This window comes from Taeniopygia guttata, chromosome 1 (genome assembly GCF_048771995.1).
Source record: "Taeniopygia guttata chromosome 1, bTaeGut7.mat, whole genome shotgun sequence".
Classification (NCBI taxonomy): domain Eukaryota; kingdom Metazoa; phylum Chordata; class Aves; order Passeriformes; family Estrildidae; genus Taeniopygia; species Taeniopygia guttata.
In genome coordinates, this window is record NC_133024.1 from 73,809,064 (window position 1) to 73,829,301 (window position 20,238).

Sequence of the window (20,238 nt, forward strand, 5' to 3'; positions counted from 1 at the left end):
GTGATTATTTTATTTAAAGAACAAGCAAACTTGCATAGTGGATTGTACATATGGCCACCATTAAATATCTTCACTACTACAAGTTCAGGCTGCCTTGTTACCAGATGCCAGTGGATGTTTAGGCCCATAGAAGCTGGTCAGACCAGAATAAAGTAGGCTAGCTTGATTTCAGGATTGCAATCTGTATTTAAAGGTTTATATATTTAAGATAAAAATATGGAATATTACAGAATTATTAGAAGGGAAAAGTGGCAGTGAAAAAAGGGGTGAAAATAAATGGGTAATGGGTAAAATTTAAAAACAATTTATACTCCAAAAACTGGCTTTGTTTCAAAAACACATCTATTGTAACGATTATTCTAATTAATTTCTTTATAACACTCACAGGTCTGATTTATATTATTTTGAAAAGAAATTCAAGTTTTCTTATTTTTATAGTTGAATAGTAAACTGAAGAGAGGAATTTACTCCTGTATGATTAGGTTAGTGATATTGCAGAATGTAGTAAAGAGCGTAAAGGAAGGAAGAATATCAAGCATATATTTCATCCAGAATCTTCTTTAAAAATGCATTTCATCTAAATCAGTTTGTCTATTACTTCTTTTAACAGGGATTTTATTACAGCAACATGTATGGGAGTTTATTGAGAGTACTTGCTCCAAAACCAAAAGGCACAGATTATAATGCAGTCAGAATAATTGACTGCAAGAAATTAAAAAGATATTTGTTATTTGCTTTACAATAGACGTAATCTCTTTTATACTGGAAGAGGCTGAAGTGGTTAATGTTCTTTGGAATTGAAAGTTCATTGAATGAATTGTCAATTCAGCTTCACAGTATCCAACTACCAAAGCCAGGGAGGCATTCAGAATGAGTCCAGTGACAGAAGAACAGAAATTGTTTCCTTTTCAGTGTGGCCCCTATCACTCACAGGCTTTTCCAAGTTACCAGATATATGCAGTAAACTGTCAATCCTAACATCTCCTCAATCTTACTCTTTCTTTTATAACATGAACTTAGACGCCAACGACTTAATTGAAATTTAATATGAATCATGGCTTCATAGTACGTGTAGCTACAGTGATATTGGAGAAGTGAGGATGCAAAAGAGAACTGGGCTTTGCCCTGTGCCTACCTATTGTACATCTCTTGGTAAAGTGGTAAATAATGCTGTCATACTAGTGTATTTGACAGACTCCAGGTATTTTTAGAATCCTCTCAATACTTACATCCACAGTTATGACTTTGCTCAGTCATCCTACTTTAGAGCTCCCTTAGCGGTTACTTGCAGGTCTGTAGCTCACCCTGAAGCAAACCATAATCCCGCGTTATGCTTTGGCATATACTACAATTCCTCACCTTTACCTTACCTAGCCTGGTGCAGATTCCTTAACTCATGTAACCCAGTTCAGACATCTATTAAAGAAGGAACTGGATTCCAGCAGTCTCTGTTTCTGTCCATGGACTGTGCAGAGAAATATCACAGAGATATGTAATATATCACAGAGATAATGCAATGTGGCCACAGTTGCTCAGATTAAGCATTTTCAAAGTGATGACATTAAAAAATTAATGCTTTTCCACTTAAGGAAGCTTTTAATCATAATTGAAAGAGCAAAAGGAGCAATTTAAACATAAAATCAAGGAAAAGGGTTTTAACTCAAACGCTAGCCGAGGGCTGTAAGTAACTTAGGGAAGGAACCTGAGACTTATATGTGATACAGACAAGCAGCAACATTACGAAGTACCTTGTGGTCTAGACTTTAATGGAAACAAAAAATGAGTTTGCAGATACACTGTCTTCCTTCTACCTGAGGGGCAATTTGTGAGGAAAGGCTCTATAAGCAAAGAAGGAATCTGAGAAAAAAGGGATAAGAATGCTTTGGGATTCTTGAAGGTAAGAGGAAACAAATTTGAGGAGTCAAATTCCAGATGTAACAAAGTTAGTGGCAACATTCCCATTTACTTCATTAGGAGTCAGTATGAACAGAAATATGAACAGAATATGAATAAAGGAAGAATTCTCCAGTTTTGTGATGCAGTATCTTGTGTTTATGTACAGTCTTCCACAGGGAAGGAGTTTAGAAACTTCATACGATAAATAGAGTTCATGTTTCTCTGAAATGCAAGTGCATCAAAGATGAAAGGTTTGAACTTTTCAATACAGCAATCCATCAATACATAACTGTTTACTGAAGAAAACACAAAGTTGTTTCAATGACATATTTTGAGAACAATGGAAATGTCCTTAATAAACTCAAATTATCACCTTTGAACGTCTGCTCTTGAAACAGTCTTGTAGCTAATGCTACAATTTACATTTCTGTAACAGCAGATTCCGAGAAGAGTTTCATGAAAGTCAACATCTCTTTCTTTATCATGTTTTTTTTTTCAAAAGATGTGATTCCACTTTATTTATTTATTTATTTATTTATAGCTTCAAGTCTAACCATACTTGGAGCTCCTAGAGCCATTAAGAAAATAGAGTTGTGCCACCTGAAAGAATTTTTTTAACTGGTGCTGTTTACTTCACTCATATATCTATAAAATTATATATTTATAATTCAGGCTGGATGTGTCCATGGATGTACATATCAAAAATATAGCTATTTTTTTCTCTCCACATGGAGAAAAATGTCCTAATTTTTTTTGTTGGAAGATTTCCAACAGATGTATTGTATGAAAAAGCCCCATAGGCTGAAGTATGTCAGCTGTTTCCTCCCTTTCTTTCCTTTCCACCGAAAAACACGTGAACTGTACAAATTACGGAACATGAAGCTCATAGGAACAAGCCTTTTGTCATCTGGGATATGGAGCTTTTTTACAAAAGTAATCTGTGAGTTTTAAAGACAAAAAATAACCAAAAAACCAAACTGGTATATCATAATTACAGCATCCTAAAAAAAATTTTAAACTGTGGCTATATTAATAATGAAATATCTATGGTTGATATTTTATAACATAGATAATATAAGTTGATTCCTAATGAATCAACATACTGCTGTTAACCATTGTATGCCATACATAACTACTTCTTTATTAAATATAGAAGCCACCCAAATTTGATTAGATGCATTAGATGCATTAGATGCATTTTGTGTAGGAAGAATTGATTTTGAAATACACTTGGAAAAGGGCACACAACAGCATAGCTTTCAGTGGTTTCACACAACTATAAACCAGTTGACCTGCTTAAAGCAGAGCCTTGGAAAATATGAAGTAATGCTGAGGAGGGGACATGTTTGATTTCAAGATCTTAGGCAATACCTGATTGCAAAGCTAAGTCCAACCAAAAAAATTTGAAAACTTTGACTATGTAAGAGTCACTACCTGAGAAAATCGATTAATTTTTTTTTATCTACCCTATTGTCTACAATACAGAACATCTAGATTTTAAATAAACTATATTATTTTGTAGCCTATAGGCATAAATATGTATTTTATAAAATTATTCTTCTGAAATATTTAAAATCTTATGAGAAACACAAAGTTTTAAACCAGTTCTTGGGAGCAAAGATGTAAAATTTCTTCTTACATGTATGATGTGGGGCAGATTTCTTGTACCCTTAATTGTTATCATGCAAAGCACCATTGCTTGCTGTGTAGTATTTTTGTAAAATGTGCTATGTGTTATCACCGTTGCATTAAATACTCTAGCAAAGTATGATTTTGTTTTTAAGATAAGTTATTAAGTTCCACAAACTGTCCTGATCTAATGAAAAGCTAGCAGGTGCCTTATCTTACTGATTATTTAATATACTGTTATTGCTTCTTGGTACATTTGGATTAAAAATATATTTTCTCAACTTAGTTACTGCTAGGAAAGCTATTTGTGATTACACTTATAATTACAGATACATGTATTATGTTTTCTGAAATGTTGAATATAGCTGTCTGAGAAAAGTTAAAAAACCAAAAGTGGCTTTTATTTACTGTTAACTATTTGGTTAAAAAGGAAATGGTGTGGTTGTTCTTTGATTGTAGCTGTACCCCACCTGAAGCTCCTGAAGATGTTGGCTATAAAATTAAAGGAGTTTTTGAACATCCACATTCTTCCACTCAGCGAACTGTTAAAACTCAAAGGAAACATTTAAAGAGCTAGTAAAGCTAGAAAGCCAAACAACCACTCAGCACTGAGTAGTAAATAGAACATGTCTGAGAAACACTTCCTAAGGAAATAGTACCACTGGAATTCTAAATTTATAAATTCTTTATTTAGCTATAGCTTAAGTATGATCATATAAGTATTAAATATATATTAAAACTAGATATACTTTTCGAAGTGAAGATATAATTTTGTTTCTCTTTTCTACAAAACTATATAATTACTGCATTCATTTTCTTCAGTGTGAGAAGTTTCAATCTTAAAATTTGTATTTAAATTAAAACATTGAAATTAATCTATGGAAGTTTTTGTTATTAACTCCTGCCTTTGAAGTGAAGAAGAAACCTACTACTTTTAAGAAGGTATATGTAATAGATATTTTACAAAAGGCTTTTAATAGGAAATGCGTTTTCCCTGCATTTGTATACTTGAAGGTGAATCTCATTTTCTGAAGGAAGAAATAGAAAAAATGACAGAAAAAAACCCTGTGTTTTCCTCAATAAAGTCAGAAATATTTGTGTCATATGCAACCCATTTCAACATTCATAACAATTTTACTGAATACAATGTTTTAAAAATTGTATTTGACAGGATGTTGTGAATTCCAAATGTATGTTTATACAGATTATGCCAGAATGACACTTTTAAATATTAATTAGCTGATCAAACATGTTGCATATCAAAGCACATCTGGTCTGTGGCAAAATGTGAAAAGAAATGGCACATCAGCTTTTAAGATACATCGATAGGGTCACATAGATCAGCTTGTTCCTATCTCCACTCAGGGAGTTTCATCAGCATCTCACTTTTTATGACATAATTTGCATTTTAGGAGACACTATAGCGTATGCTGACATGCCACAATTTTCTCAACTAAAAGTTGTTATCTGTGTGGTGAAGTAGAGCTTCAGGACTGGAATATCTGGAGCTTTTCATTCCTGTCCCCAGGGGCTTTAAACTTGTATCCCCATGAGAGTCTGAGAGATCTCAAGCACAGAGAGCTATGGCACGATGTCCTTCTGCTAAAGATGTGCAATTGCACAGCCAGCAATGTGAGGTGCAAGGGGCAAAATTGAAATCAAGGAACAGAAGTCCTGGTAGTTCTACCGGATAATATAACTGTTTCTGGGGAGATGGAAAAGCTGGGATTTTGTTTCTGTTCCCATGATGACTTTTTCTTCTGTTTACCTTGGCTGGAGGCCAGGATTTAAAGTGAAATCAGATTTTCATGTACAATGGAATCGCTATTTTACAGTGATTTTTCAACTCTGGAAGTCCTCATAATATATGAAACTGTAAAATGCATGAAATGTAGGTAAAGACCTATCTGGAATAGAATGTAAATACTTCAGGGGAAAGTGGTAAATGACAAAGCAGGTTTTGAGATAATATCCTCCAAGATGATTTGATACAAGCAGATAATTTCAGACAATATCTTTATTATTTAAGAGTCAAAATTATGTGCTCAGATACTAGAAATAAAAAAACCGCTACCTTTAAATAAATATTTCTTTTTAAATGAGATTATTCAACATGAAGTGCTAAGAAATTGACATGAATTAACACAACATTTTTCTGATCATTCACTGAGGTTACAAAAAATCCCTTGTGGCCATAGCTAGAATTAGAGAAGCAAGAGTGTTATTGACAAGGGCAAAAATGAAAGAAAAGTAATTTCCTTTACAAAATTCAGCAATACTAGTGCATAGCAGGAAAACTTCAGATTCTCATAGCTAATTAGCTACTACATAAATAAACTGTCCAACAGTAAATAATAGAGATAGTCTATATTTTATGTGACTTTAGTAAATTTTAGGTATCATATTAAGGTTGTGCCAAAACTTTATTTAATCAGATTTGTGTTATCATTTAAATGCATTTTTCTATTTATGTGTGCACCAAAGTTCTGCTAGAGAAAGCACTGATAGGCAGCTTTTATAAGTTATTTATGTCTGTAAAAAATTAACTATGATGACTGCAAAATTTGCCCTGCTTTCTATACAATGCCCTTCCACAAATCTGTGAAAACATTTCATAAATGCTTGGAAATAAATTGATGCTGTCTTGAAGAAATAATTCCTAAAATCTTTGAAAATGCTGTTAATATATTTCCTTTATTGTACCTCCCTTCCTCATTTCTATAGTACTCCAATTTTATTTTCAACAAATTCCTAGAGCCAGAATTCATGTTTTATGAAAGAAAGATTAGTGAATTGGTCAAGTGATTGATTGAGCCGTACCCCAGGTAAAGCTCTAGATTGTAATGCCTACAGTAGATTGTAGGCATTTACAGTGAAGTGACCAAATGTAGGGACTTCATTCACTTGTCCCAAACTAATCAGGTAGTGCCCACATATAATGTCTGCATGTGAGCAGCTGAACTGGGTCCTGGGGATCCCCTTACCTAACTTACCTACAGACATTTATGCCATGGTCCAGTTGATGCATTCTGAGGTTCAATTTTCTCCTTCTGCTGGCCAGATACCCAGGCCTCTCACAAGACTTCTGCAATATATGCCAACCCCAATGGAGGCTTTGGATACTCCTGACTTCTCAAAAGGTGTTTTTGTCTAGGTATATGGCAGGTTTATTAACTTTTATCTGAATCAATGGAGATCAAGGGCTTAGTCCACTCTCCAGCCTGGAAAAGGCTTTGCCACTAAAGGCAACATTATAGCCTAAATATTGAAGTCCATTCCCGCTTTCAGCTTTCCTAAAAAAAATTCAGTCTGTGCAGTGAAAAGCAGTAAATCTGAGGAATTACCCTTGGGGCAAAAATCTCCCTACAAGTATGCATTTTCTGTTTCCTGAGAGCATTCTCTTGCATTCCACCATCTCATGCCTGAATCTTTAGCTGACATCAGAGGCAAAGGGGAGCACTTTAGAGTTGGGAATATTCTGTTGACCACTGAGAAGTGCATATGGTCTGCATGTAATTCAGATGAAGGACTATGAAAGAAGCACATACACTGCGCACTCTGCTATGAGGAGTGAAAGGCATTGCCTAAGATGAACACAACTAATTTACATTTTTCTTCCTTGGGCCTGCCTTTCTTCCACAACTGTATTTTCCCTCTGGAATCTCATTCCATCATTCTGTTTTCAAAAGTACTGCATTGACTAGTGAAAAGTAGTAGTTCAATGTATCTGAAAGGTTTTGACAGAGGCAACATGTTTTGAAAGGGCATAAGGTAATAATATAAATGCTTGTTCCAATAAGCATTAAAAAACTGCTTGGAAGAACAGAAGAACAGCAATTTCTCAGTTCAGATGAAATGGGTGAAATCTTTGAGAACTATTAATGAGAAAGTAATTAACTACTCATTAGCCCAATAATGTTATTAATTCTTTATGTGTTTTGCCATGTATGCTTACAAATGCAAAGAGAAAGTAATATTCAGATTAAGAAGTCACAATTACAGTAGTAAAATAAGTCCTATTTGAGGAATTTTATTTCTGACTATCAGAAAATTGAACACACTTTTTCAACACAGTGGAATATAGAAGCTACTTTTAATTCCGCGATCACCACTCTCAATGACAGCAAATTACTCCTTGTACTTTTTTGAAAACAGATATTGATACAGAATAATTTTACGTTTTTTCTTTTTTTTTCTTTTCATGAATAAGTTCCCTTTTTTAAAGAGTTAGTTATTCTTAGGGCACTTTCTTAATGGCTGCAAATTACAGTTACAGTATGACACTCAGATGATTAATATATTTTCTGCTTATATTTATTGAATGTTTTGGAATGGGTGTTCCTGGTGAGAAAGTGAAAGAAAGCCTTATTTACACCACCAGGAAGAACTTCTGAACTAGTTTCACTGCTAAGAAACTGAAGAACACCATGAATTTCTCTAAGGTATTAGTGTTTTATTTCTTCTACCAAAAGAATAATATTTTGAGGGTACATATTAATGTTAAAAGAATTATTTTTTTTTTTACTCTTCATATGCTGAATTTTCTAAAAACTGTCTAGGTACTTCTTGAACAAAAATATTTGCCATTCAGATTATTTACTTCCTGTCTTGGGGTAATGATTTGTTGCTTGATTGTTTTTCTCCCTTAGATGCTTGGTTTGAAGAATTATGGTTGAAATGTATATTTTGTCTTCTCACTTTTTTCCTTCTCCTGTATAACCAACTTGTAATATATCACAGCTGTCATTATAATGAGAGAAAACATCATGATACAGCAGAACTTAGTCAATTCAATTATATAGAAAATGCAGTGAAATTATTTTGATAGAAGTGCACCTGCTGAGGCTGCCTGCTAGGCTAGTCCACAATTAGATACTGTGTATAAAGTTATTAAAAAGTTCATTTAGACAATTTATCTCTCAAGTGTGTCTGGAGAATATTTCCCTGAAGAAAGGGTCAAAACTCCCAATAAATGTTTATTTCAAAAGTAAAGATAAATTGCGCAGCCCTGTCCTAATATGGTGAAGAGATACACTGTCTTAAGAGAAAGGAAAGGTTTAAAAGATTTTGTAGATGGATGGGATCTATCTAGCTTTGGTCCATGTTCTAAAAAAAACATGAAAGAATTAGGATTTCTTTAAAAACAGAAAAAAGTAATGAGCATTCCACTGATTTTGGATTGCATTGGTAGTAGTAACACAACAACAAAAGACAAAAAAAGTTTACTGTAGAAAATGACCCAGAAAAATGAGTGAAGGCATATTCTGCTTTCTCTGAAGAGCCGTACTGCTAGCATTTTGGAGTCAGCTTCTCCACCCCAGGACTACCAGGAAGAATAATATATTTCCCTCTGGGAATGGCCTTTTGATGCATCTCTCACTGTTCCTGGTTGGTTGTGTCACATCAGCAACTGAAGCAAAGCATATTGAGCCAACATGAAGCAAAAGCTTTCCATAAAAATACTCATATTTGCAATTAGTTTATCACACTTTGCCCATTCACCTCCCCAGAAAGGTAATAAATCACTTCTGGAGATTATATCTTTATGACTGCTAGAATCATTAATCTGTGATTTATTCTTTTTAATAGCTTATTTTGCTTACAAGCTATGACAGTTTTGTGCCATTTTTCTCTAAAACAAGAGTGATTGCTATGACAACAGGACATATTCTTACAGTTCATATTTTGAGTTTAAAAACTGCTGATTGCTTTAACAATGTTTTATAAAATGGCCCTGTTTCAGTAGCTGTTCTCAGGAGAGTGAAAAAGACACACAAAGTGTCTTCTCTGGTATGATATTGTAAACTGCATGTTTTAAATGAATTTAAATATTTTCACTGTAAAAAGTGATTTGTTCCTTTGGTAGTTGTCATAAATTTTCAAGAGTATTTATCCATGAGGAAATATCAGGTAAAAAAGTATATTTGCTTGGTTGTGAAGAATGCCAATTCACTTCTGAAAGCTGGAAAGCAGATGGCCGGCATGCCCTTGGCATTATTGCTCTATAAATGTATATGTAAAATCTAGCAAAAGATATCTACACGGAGATGTTTACTAGCAACCAAAGAAGGTTCTCCTAGAAAACTTTTTACATAACATCTTTTCATCAAGTATATTGAATAAATGAATAAAAATATATTTATATATGGTTAACTTTTAGGTATACACTTAGCAAAAAATATTCTTTGTTGTTTATGTAAGAATAATTTTAATGTAATACACAAAAGGAAGACAATATATTGTCTGCAGAAAAAAACATGTGGAATGCAGAGAAGTCAAGGAAAAAATCTTGAATTGATTTATTTAGAGAATTAAACTATGTGAGTAGAAGGTGGAGTCAGGGTTCATACTTTCTTCTTGAAAGGCTTCTCAGAAGAATTTTGGTTCCAATTCAAAGCAAACATGGCAAGTATTTGAACACCATCTTTTTTTCTGGTTGTTTCTTTTTTTTTTTTCCTCAGCTGTTGGCAGAAAATTATGCTGGGCCTGCAAAAACAAATGAACTTCATAGATTTTGTGTTTTGGAAGCTGCAGTTATATAAGAAAGTGTCATAATTTCTGGCATCTTAGAATGCCTATCATGTAATTTATTTCAAGCATTACCTGAGATTTGCAGTTCATTCATATCTGCAAAATATCAGGGTATCCTATTTTCAAACACCTATTTTATCAGATATTTTAGTTTACAATTGAAAATGAGAAATATCCATCCTTTAGCCTTGTTTTGTAACAAACATGAAGGTGTACATAACTGAAGAAGATTCAGGAATGCTAATGATAGGCCAAAAAGCCTTATTTTCACTTAGAAAAAATAAGGTATCACAGAATAATAGGTTCATAGAATCTATTAGGCTGGAAAATATATTTAAGATCAAATTCAACCATTAAACCAGCGCTGCCAAGTCTACCACCAAACCATACCCAAAAGGTGCCATTTCTACCCATTTTTTAAATACCTCAAGGGAAGGTGACTTCACCACTTCCCTGGGCAGCCAGGGAATGTTCCAACATTTTGGCGAAGAAATTTTTCCTGGTGTTTAAGTAAATGTCCTCTGTTGCAGCTTGGGGCCATTTTCCATATTACTCTATCTCATGCTATTGTGTATATGTATAGAAGACATTTGAGTAAGTGTTTGTGCATATGCAGAGCTCAAATTTATTTCTTCTCAGTGATGAAAGAGACTCAAACTGGCCAGTGAAAATAAATATATAAACACTATTAATGATTAAATCATAGTTTCAATAATACGGATAAATCAATTAGACTTCATGGCTTTTTATAGCATAATATATGCCCTTGTGTTCATGAATAATTGATGTAAGCAACAACAACCATGACAAAAACAACAAACAAAGATAAATAATCCCATAATATATGTTGGTTAATTCCTGAAAAGGTTAAGAACATCAAATTTTCAAATATCATGACCTGACTTTAATGACCCAGTAACAGGCTGACATTTGCAGTACCATTTTTATGTAATAACACATCACATGCAAAGATCAGCAAGTGCAATGTAACCGCTTATCTCAAAGGAGAAAAATAAGTAATAATGGTACAAGAGAGGTTAATAACAGGTACAGGTCCAGTCTGGCTTTTATCAGTCTCTTTAGAAAATGAACTGGGAATTGCTGTCAACTTGATTGGAAAACGGAGAGGAGAAATAGATACATATGGGAGACATCAGTCAGAGTGGAGAAGACTGGTCTGTGTGAAGGTTGTTTGCAAGGTTACCTGGTCTGACGCAATGGAAAGCTGGAATTTGCATCTGAAAGCTTTGTTCCTTTCTCAACATAGTGTCACATAAATTGTCCGCCCTGGGGTTTTAATTTCACAGATGTCTAAGCTCATTTAGAAATTAAAGTGCAATAATCTATGATCCACACTGTATCTCATCATTCTGCTTTTTTCTCAGGAAATGTTACATGGTGATTGTTTTGTTTACACATCAGAACCGTACTCAAAGTTATAGGCTTGGGGTTTGAGGTTTTTTGGTTTAATATATCTGTGCTTTTATGCAAAGGTTTGACCATTATATATTTTTCTCTAATATTTCTGTTTTATTTTGGGGATAACTTCAGATTTACTTTTTTTTTTTTTTCATCTTTTATAATCTGTGTGGTTTTTCAGTCCCTAATGAGTACAGCTGTATGACAGATGCTTTATAAAGGTTTTAATTATCTCCCTTTTTTTTTTTTTTTTTTTTTTTTTGTTAACAGGCATATTATCCTCTAAGGTATTGGCTTTCAGTTAAAGAAAAAAAGTGTTTTACTGTTCAGTAGCCTCTTCAGCAGTTTAATTGCACTTTGAATCCTAGCAAAATGGTGTATTATTGATATACTGAAGGAAATTATGTGATTAATTTTCATTTTACGTTATGTTTTCAGATTTCAATAAAAAATATGTACATGCTTATTCCAGATTGTGATTGGCAGGACTGAAGACAGAAATAAGCAAGCAATTAATCAGCAAAACTTTATGAGCAAATATTAGCATGGAAGGCTACAATTGCAATCTCCCCACATGAGGAGCATAATTAAAAAAAGAAATTAGGGATACAATTTTTATATAGACACACCAGTTCCAAAAGTCGAAGGAAATAAAGACTCTTTAGGAAATTTCTTTTGAAAGTCTCTTGATTTTGCCTTTGCAGATCACATGTAGCAGTTCCAGAGTGCTGGAAACTGTCCTGCTAAATAGGAGCCTTTCTTATTTAAAGCTACTTTGAACAACCCTCTTTCAGCTCTTGCACCACTTCATGGAGCACACTTGACCTCTCCCAGTAATCTGGTCTTCCATTCAGACTTCATAAACTGAAATTACATCCCCAAAACATAATACAGGTCATGGAACTCCATTACAGTGCTCAGTTGGCACACTTCAGTTTCTGCAAGGTTTCCTGTCTCACAGAGTTGCACAAACAGACCTGACAAAAGTTGCACTCCAGGTCACCCTCTAATGTGTCCCTAGACCAAAAGCCTTTTACATGTTTTAATATGGTCTTAAAAATAGTAGAAAACCAAAAATTACAGCATTATCTATAAACATCCTAATTAGCACTTTTAAACTGTTGACTTAATTTCAATTTCCTTTCTTTCTCCTATCTGTGCTGTTTGTTGACAGCTGGCCAGACAATCTTGTTAGATCAATGGAATTATAATAAGGTACAATACTAATTCAAAGCAGCAGTGAAGAGCATTGTCTTTACTACTGATTTAAAGCTTAATTTAAAAAGGTAAGGATAGGGTGCAAAAGCAAAAGGAAACTTCTGACTGAATTTTTATAGCCTTGTTATTGCTAGTAAATGTCTACACCATTCTTGCATATCTACAAATACAGTTTGCTTAATAGAACCTTTCCCTAAGAAAGAACTATGGGTGGCATTTATGCCACTTACAGTATGACTATTATGAAATGCACTATATCAGAAGCAAATTGCCCCCAAGCCAGAGTATTCAGACACCCCATGATTTCCCCAGTATAAACACCTGGAAGTTCTGCAGTTTCAGTTGCTACAGCATTGCTGCAGGCAGGGTAGGAGAGGAGTAATAGAAGCACTCCTATACATTTTGTGGTTGATGTTTTTGAAAGCAGTACGGAATTACCACTGAGAGGGGTATTCATCTCACTTGACTCCAGTCCTCTGTATCTGATCTAATTACCCTTGAATATCTTTGCCAAGGAAAGGAATGAGCATTGCTAGGGCACATCTTATTCTCATATAGACATCCAGGGCTAATTTGAGGGCTTTAAAGGTATCTGAGATGCTTTAAGGCATCCAAAACTTAGGGTTTGGCAGATGTTTGAAAAAGCTCTCCCAACGTTTCCAAAAACCCCCAGCCCCAAATATTATAGGTTCTGCGACAGAATTTTCCCCTTCTGGCACATCAGTGGAAGAGCATGTGGGATATCCTAGCCCAGATTTCAGTAGACTTGTTTAGGCAATTTAACTGAGTCCCTGGAACTGAGGTGGATAATTTCCTAGTTGAGAACACTTCTCTCCATTGTCTGAGGAAGAAGCCTTTCAAGTCATCGTGGATGTGTATTTCATCTCATGAATCCTACTTGGAAGCTGCAAAATGACCCTCCTTAACACTACTGGTCTTAGAGTTAACCTGGTGTATGCAACTGCTCAGTTACAGTCCTTGTATCCCTCAGAGTTACCTTTTCATTTCTCCCTGACAGCTGATCAGGACAATAAAAGCACCAGGGGCTGGACTACAACAGGAACCTGAACAGGATCAAGTACTTGAAAACTTGTGTATGGAGTTTTATAAAGTGGTGATGTGGTGGTTCAGCAGATTAGTGACAGTAAAGGGCTAGCAAATGGTAATCTTATTCAATGTGAAAAATAATACATGAGGCCACACCCTGATAGTAACTTCTTTAAAGGCTTTATACTCAACATCTTGGTTTTCCCTTGACTGTACTGAGAACTATAAGACTCCTCAAAGCACAGTACTGTGTTAAAAAGGCTTCTAATAAAATTTGTAGCAATGGCTCTTGGAAGATATAGTGTTTAAAACTGCTATTAGAAATAGTGAAAGAAGATGGTGTCTCAGTGCTGTGAGAAATGAGCTTAACTTATCACAGGATCCTCCTACAAAGTGAAGAATTATTCTGTTTTCTTTCAAAAGATTTATTGCTTTTGAAGACAGAAGGCTCTCTGGGCATTAATGAAATATTGAGTACCATTTTTGTATTCTTTGGGTACTTATTCTGACTATAACAGTAGAATCTACTGTAAACTGAATAATTCATTCTCTGCTCACCATGGGCAGGCAGGCATTCAGCCGTCTCCAGGAAAGCCTAGCTTCATCACGCATCATGGTGACTTGGAAAGACAAACACTATCACTCAAAATGTTCCGTTTTTCCTTCTCACCCCATCTTTATATGCTAACCATGCCACTATATGGTGTTAGATATTCCTTTCATAAACTGGGGTCAGCTGCCCCAGCTGTGTCCCCTCCCAGTGTCCCCACACAGCCACAGATTGCTCACTGGTGGGGTTGGGGTGAGGAGCAGAAAAGGCCCTGGCTCTGTGCAAGCAGTGCTCAGCAACAGCTAAAAAATCCCTGAGTTATCAACACTGTGTGCAACACAAATCCAAAGCAGCCCCATACCAGTTACTATGGAGAAAACTAGTTCTGACCCACCCAAAACCAGCCTATGTAAAACAGAAAGATAATACATATATAGCACAGCACAGTCCTGAGAATGTGCTACAGTTCATTTCAGCAGGACCAGATAAAGATACAGTGCAGCATGTTGGAATACATATATTCATGTATTTCATTCAGCAAATGAATAAGCAGAACTTGCTGTGACAGAAATGCACCCACTGTGGCACAGGGGTTAAATGAGACCAGATTACTAGGATAGCATTTGTCTGTGTCTGTAACATAAAACTTGCATGAACTACTGAAGATTTTCTGTTTACAGGGAAGAATTCCCCCACATCAGAGTATGTGTATGTGCAGTGTGTATATGTTCTTCTGCATATACAGGGTATGTACATGTATCAGCTCTTGTTTCCACACACAAGATTCCACATAGACCCTAACAGCATGACAGGCTTATCTCAGTTTGTTAACAGATGCTTTCTAGAGTAAGAACAACAACCATCAAAGACATTAATTATAATTATCTCCATTGCTTATCCTTCGCTTCTCCACAGTCTCCATATTTAAAGTAGCAAAAGTCACAAAACTTTCCACTTTGTAATTTTCAAGTACATTATACAAGTTGACAATATTCCCTTCTTTCCTTTTCACACCCTGTAATAGAGGGCTCTGCAAAGATACATTTTAAATGATGCCTACCAGCACTTCAAAGCCATCTCTTGCATGGTAGACCTAAGTTTAGCTTAATCAATGTTTGATGTAATGAAAATCTCTTGACAGAAGTTGATATGCTTAGAAATAAGTCTCTGATGCTTCATTATATATTCACAGAAAGGTGAAATTTGTAGTGATTATGCACACCTCTGAAATGTGTCTCATTGGATTAGCAGCTATAATTAGCATTCACTTTTATGAAAGTCAGCTTAATAATATTACTTTCCCTGCCACAGGTAATATTCTTCTTGGTGATAATATTTTATTCCATGAGCAAAAACAAAGAAAATACTATTATTGCTCAGAATATAAGGTATTTTATTTAATTTATCTCTATTTTTTAAAGTCTAGATTTTTTATCTATCTGAAAGCCTTTCCTGATCTAAATTACCTGTATATATAAACACAACATTTTTCCCAACAACACCCTTAAAATGTTGAGGAAAACAGGCTTTGACTGGGGGCAGTAAAAGGCTACCTAATATTCCATTCACAGTGCACTGGTTTTGTAGTGCAAATTTATTCTACTGGTAGACTGGTAGTACCAGATTTTTTCGTTTGTCTTTGTATGGAGTCCAATCTGAGGTAATAATTTTTATGTTTCAAAATGTGGTTTTACAGAAACCCTGTAGAACTATGCTAAAAATACTTAATGTGATGCAGCTAGCACAATGCTGTTCTTCACCATTGCCTTATCCTGATGGTTCATAGTAATTGTACAGTTAACCAACCCAAGAAACAGTTCTTTTTGCTTCTCTTCAGTTCCTAAGTATTTCAGTCAGTCTATGCCATTGGTGATTTTCAGACAATTGCTGTTATTCATACATCAGAAAGATCCACTTATTCCTGTGAGAAGTTCAAGTCCTCTACAGTGATAAGAATGTCATCAGTAGACGTCATGAATATGGTCCTGGTCTGTATGTGAAGGTGATTTAATCAAAAATGTTAAATGTCTTCAATCATAAGAATGATTGCCGGGAAACCTAACCAAATAATTCCCTGTAGGCAAAGATTTGCATCTGTATAGTACCCAGTTGTCTTCTTGACATGTAATCTACCTGTTTAGACAGATCAAATGAAATTAAGAAGAAAACTGGTGGTACTCATATTTCCAATAAATCACCAATAATAGATTTTTAATTACCTCTCACTATGGAATGAAAATTTGAGGCTGTAGTTAAATTATCCTTTAAAGAATAATTTTCATCATCATAACTTCATTGTGTAGCAGAGAGTAGGTGAAAACACAGAGAAATCCTGGGAGCTGTATGTACTGTATAGTTTTCTACCTGTGCTGCTCCAGTGTAATGGAGAACCAGATCAGGTACACAGCACTTAATTGCTATCACAAATAGGTTGTGCTTTTTTCTAAGTTTAAAAAGGGGAAATATTAGATACTCATTTCAATGTGAAAATAATTTATTGTCTTTTCCAGGGTTCCCATCAAACAAGTTTGTATTCAAATCTACACGCTAGCAATGCTTTATAAACTTTTTGATTCGTATTAGACCCCATGCCAAAGTGTTCCCTTAAGTAAGATGATTGCCCCTATCACTGTGGAATTCCTAAATTAATCTCACTTTTGTGGCATTTTCCTGAAAACTCTATTAGAACAGGTCTTTTTTCTAGCCCCTTTAGAGGCTTTCATCTTCTAGCAAACTTCATACCTAATAAAATGCTATAAAATTGTATCAACAATTAAGCTGTTATAAAAAGGAGCTAATATCATTTGTCCTACCAGTAAGTGTCACGACCCACAAGCAGGGGCTGTGGTGTTCCTTGTAAATTCTCATGAGGCTGAACAAAGACATTGGACCATGTGTCAGGGAAATCTTGTTTTATTTTACAGTCACCAAAACTTTGGCAACCAGCCCACTCTTTAGACTGAGAAGGTTCTGGCTAACAAGCCTGTAAATTTGTACAATAGACTTTTACAAGTGACAGAGAGCAGGTCCTTTATTTTCTTCAGTACACTTCAATAAGTTCTCAACTCCCACCAGAAACTCCTCACAGGTCTGGCTCACAAGCCACAACACACCATTACACAAGCAGTGTACTCCCCACTCCCACAGCAGACTAATACGGAGTATGGAATAAAATATGATAGCTGTGCTTTGCTTGGGCAAAGCAAGGGAAAAAAACCAAACAGTATCACCAGTCCTTAGATCCTCCACTGGTGCTGCTGCCTGGATGACCCAGAGCTGGAGCAAACAATGCAATGAAGAAAGTGAAAGAGAGAAGAAGAAAGAAAAAATAGATGCGAGATGAAAAACAGCAAGGAAGCATCTTTCCAATCTGTGTCTTTTTATGGCTAACCTGGTGCCATAAACACCACTTATGTAAATTAGACTTTTCACCTGCTATGTGTATCATGCACAGCCACCCCTTCTCCAGGAAATTACTCAGGAGGGTGAGGCTGAGCACTAGTGTCAAAACCCAGCAGGAAGATAGATCAGAACAGCACTTCCCCACCTCCATGGAGCCCTTCACTTTTGATCACCTCTCCTGTAGCAATACTCAAAATGTTTGAAACAAATTATGCTGAAGTGTTGTCCTCTACAGTAAGTTACTGCAAGGTGTATGAAATAAATAACATATGACAGAAAACAAGCTGTTTGTTTGATTGTTTAAAATAATTGCTTGGCCCTTTTTGTCATATAAAGGCCAGAGGGCTTTTACGTATCATAGTCTTTACAGGATTTTAAGTGCCATTTGTCTCAGTGAACTTATTGTTATTTATCTTATTTATTATGCCCTGTGTTACTCTGTTTGCAAGTCACTCCGTTGCACTGTATTTTTTGACTAAAAAAATTATAAGTCTCTGTTTAATGTAAGTTGCCAAATAAGAATATATCTCTAATACATAAGCGGTTTAAAGTTTGCACAAAAAAAGCAATCCTGAAAGCGTAAAGCTTTAAGTAACACTTATGAAGTAACGTTTAGGACAGTGTTCATCACTTCAGCTCCAACTCTAGAAATGCCCGTGCTCTGTGAACAAAGAAAAGATTTATGGAGTGCTTAATCATACTGAATTGGGAAATAGTTCTCTATCCCTTCCTTCTCTGTAAGGCATTTCTGGACTCCCTGCAACACCAATGTTCACTGAGGTGCATTTAGATTGCACATTAAAGTTTCCATATGGAAAAGCTCAGCTCTTATGATCCCCGTGAACAGCTTGTATTACTCATCTCATTAGAAGCAAACAACTCTGAGATGGCCAGGTTGTGAAAACATTGGTATGTCACTATCAGGCACAGAGGATTTTTTTCAGATCATCATTTTAGACAGAGTTGAAGTGGGATTAGAATTTCAGTGCCTAATTCATCCTATCACTTTTTTGATTTTAATACCTTCTTGATATGTGACTGTAGCTTAATAAAATACACTAGATAATTGTATGACCAGGTCATTCAACAGTTTCTTTTTTGCACTGCATATGTTCAATCAGTTAAAATAACCGAGCTGCTGAAAATATATTCAGCATATACTCACAATAATCTCATACAGTAAAAATAAGATAAAACAATCCTTGTGTAAATTTATCTGATATTTGTAATTTCCAGAATCCAAAACATCCTGTTTTCTACATTTCTGAGGTATCTTTTTAGCATATTAATTTGCAAATTTTTTGCTGTCTTTAAGACTTACGCTTTTTTTTTTTTTTTGTCAGACTATTTATTTCGTATACCAATACTAGTATGCAATCATTTACTGGCATGGCAAATGATATTAGCTGTCCTTTATAATAACTTATTTCTAAATATCTGTATAGTAGTGATGACTACATGATTTCATGTTCTGCCAGTACTGCTTTAGGAGTGACAGAAATCATACTCCTATCAGGCACTCTTGGCTACTGAAGACACTTGTCCTGCATGACTTCAAAGGATCATTGCACTTCAAAGTCAGTCAATGCCTAAACAGCACATGATAGGAATATATATAGGTTTTAGTTTTTTTAAATTTTATGTACAGTTTATTCATTAATGTCTATGAAGACTTTTTTCCTATTAAAATATACAATGACATTTACAGGAAGCATGGATTGTATGTCCTCCTTTTATTTTTTTTTTTTCATTTTACTGTTGCTTTCTGGTAAAGAACAAGTTACAGTGAAATTGACTTTCTGTCAGCTTAATAACTATTAATATATTGGATGCAGTGAAGCATCACCCTACATAATCCATCTTTAAAGGTAAAGTTGTTTAGCAGGAAGGTCAGAATTTATTTTTTCTCCATGCATTCTTTCATCTTTGAAGAGGAATCATTATGTAAACATTGAGCACATTTGCAAATTCATAACAAAATGTTGTGTGTTGTCTGCTTAGAAATTTAAACTGGTAAAATTCATAAAGATTTCAGCAAAGCAGTGAGGCAATTTTTAAAAAAATTCAGTAGTGACTGATACTTTTACATATTTTTTCAACATGGAATTTTTCAATTCAATTAAATGAGTCTATGGAGACATCTAATGACGTGCTTATTTAATTATATTCTTTAACAATTGTATTTAGTATCTTTAGATTTTCCCAAAGTAAAAGGGGTCTGAAATCTAACTTAGGTTAACATTATTCAGTTGGCAATATAATAATACTTCCAGACAGATGCAATTACAAATTATTAACGTTTTGGAACAGTTTCAGAAGAAAAACTTTTATTAGGCCTTCAGACTGATTGCAAGTCAAATGCATTCCAGGTTCCAAAAGACAAGGTTCATCACAGTTTGCACTCTCTCTAGGTCTGATATAATCTAAGTGATAGAAGAAGAAAAAGGACTATGAACAGAAAGCTTTTGTGATATATTTTGTAATTTAATTTTTCAAGTACTTTTATTAATCCATATAATAATTCATCCAAATTAAGTTAATCTGGA

The 20,238-nt window shown here is 34.8% G+C and overlaps 1 protein-coding gene across 6 annotated transcripts in view; it reads left to right on the forward strand.

Moving 5' to 3' along the window:
• Positions 1 to 20,238, forward strand: part of GPC5 (glypican 5) — a 578,936-nt gene that overhangs the window by 343,721 nt on the left and 214,977 nt on the right. The window contains exon 8 of one of the 6 annotated variants that reach the window (XM_030276009.4): positions 1 to 8,207. This exon is cut by the window's left edge and continues 20,561 nt beyond it. The exons of the other annotated variants lie outside the window; for them this stretch is intronic. The gene's annotated coding sequence lies outside the window, so the exon portion shown is untranslated. Of the gene's footprint in view, positions 8,208 to 20,238 lie in introns of those variants that run through there. 6 annotated transcript variants of the gene reach the window in all.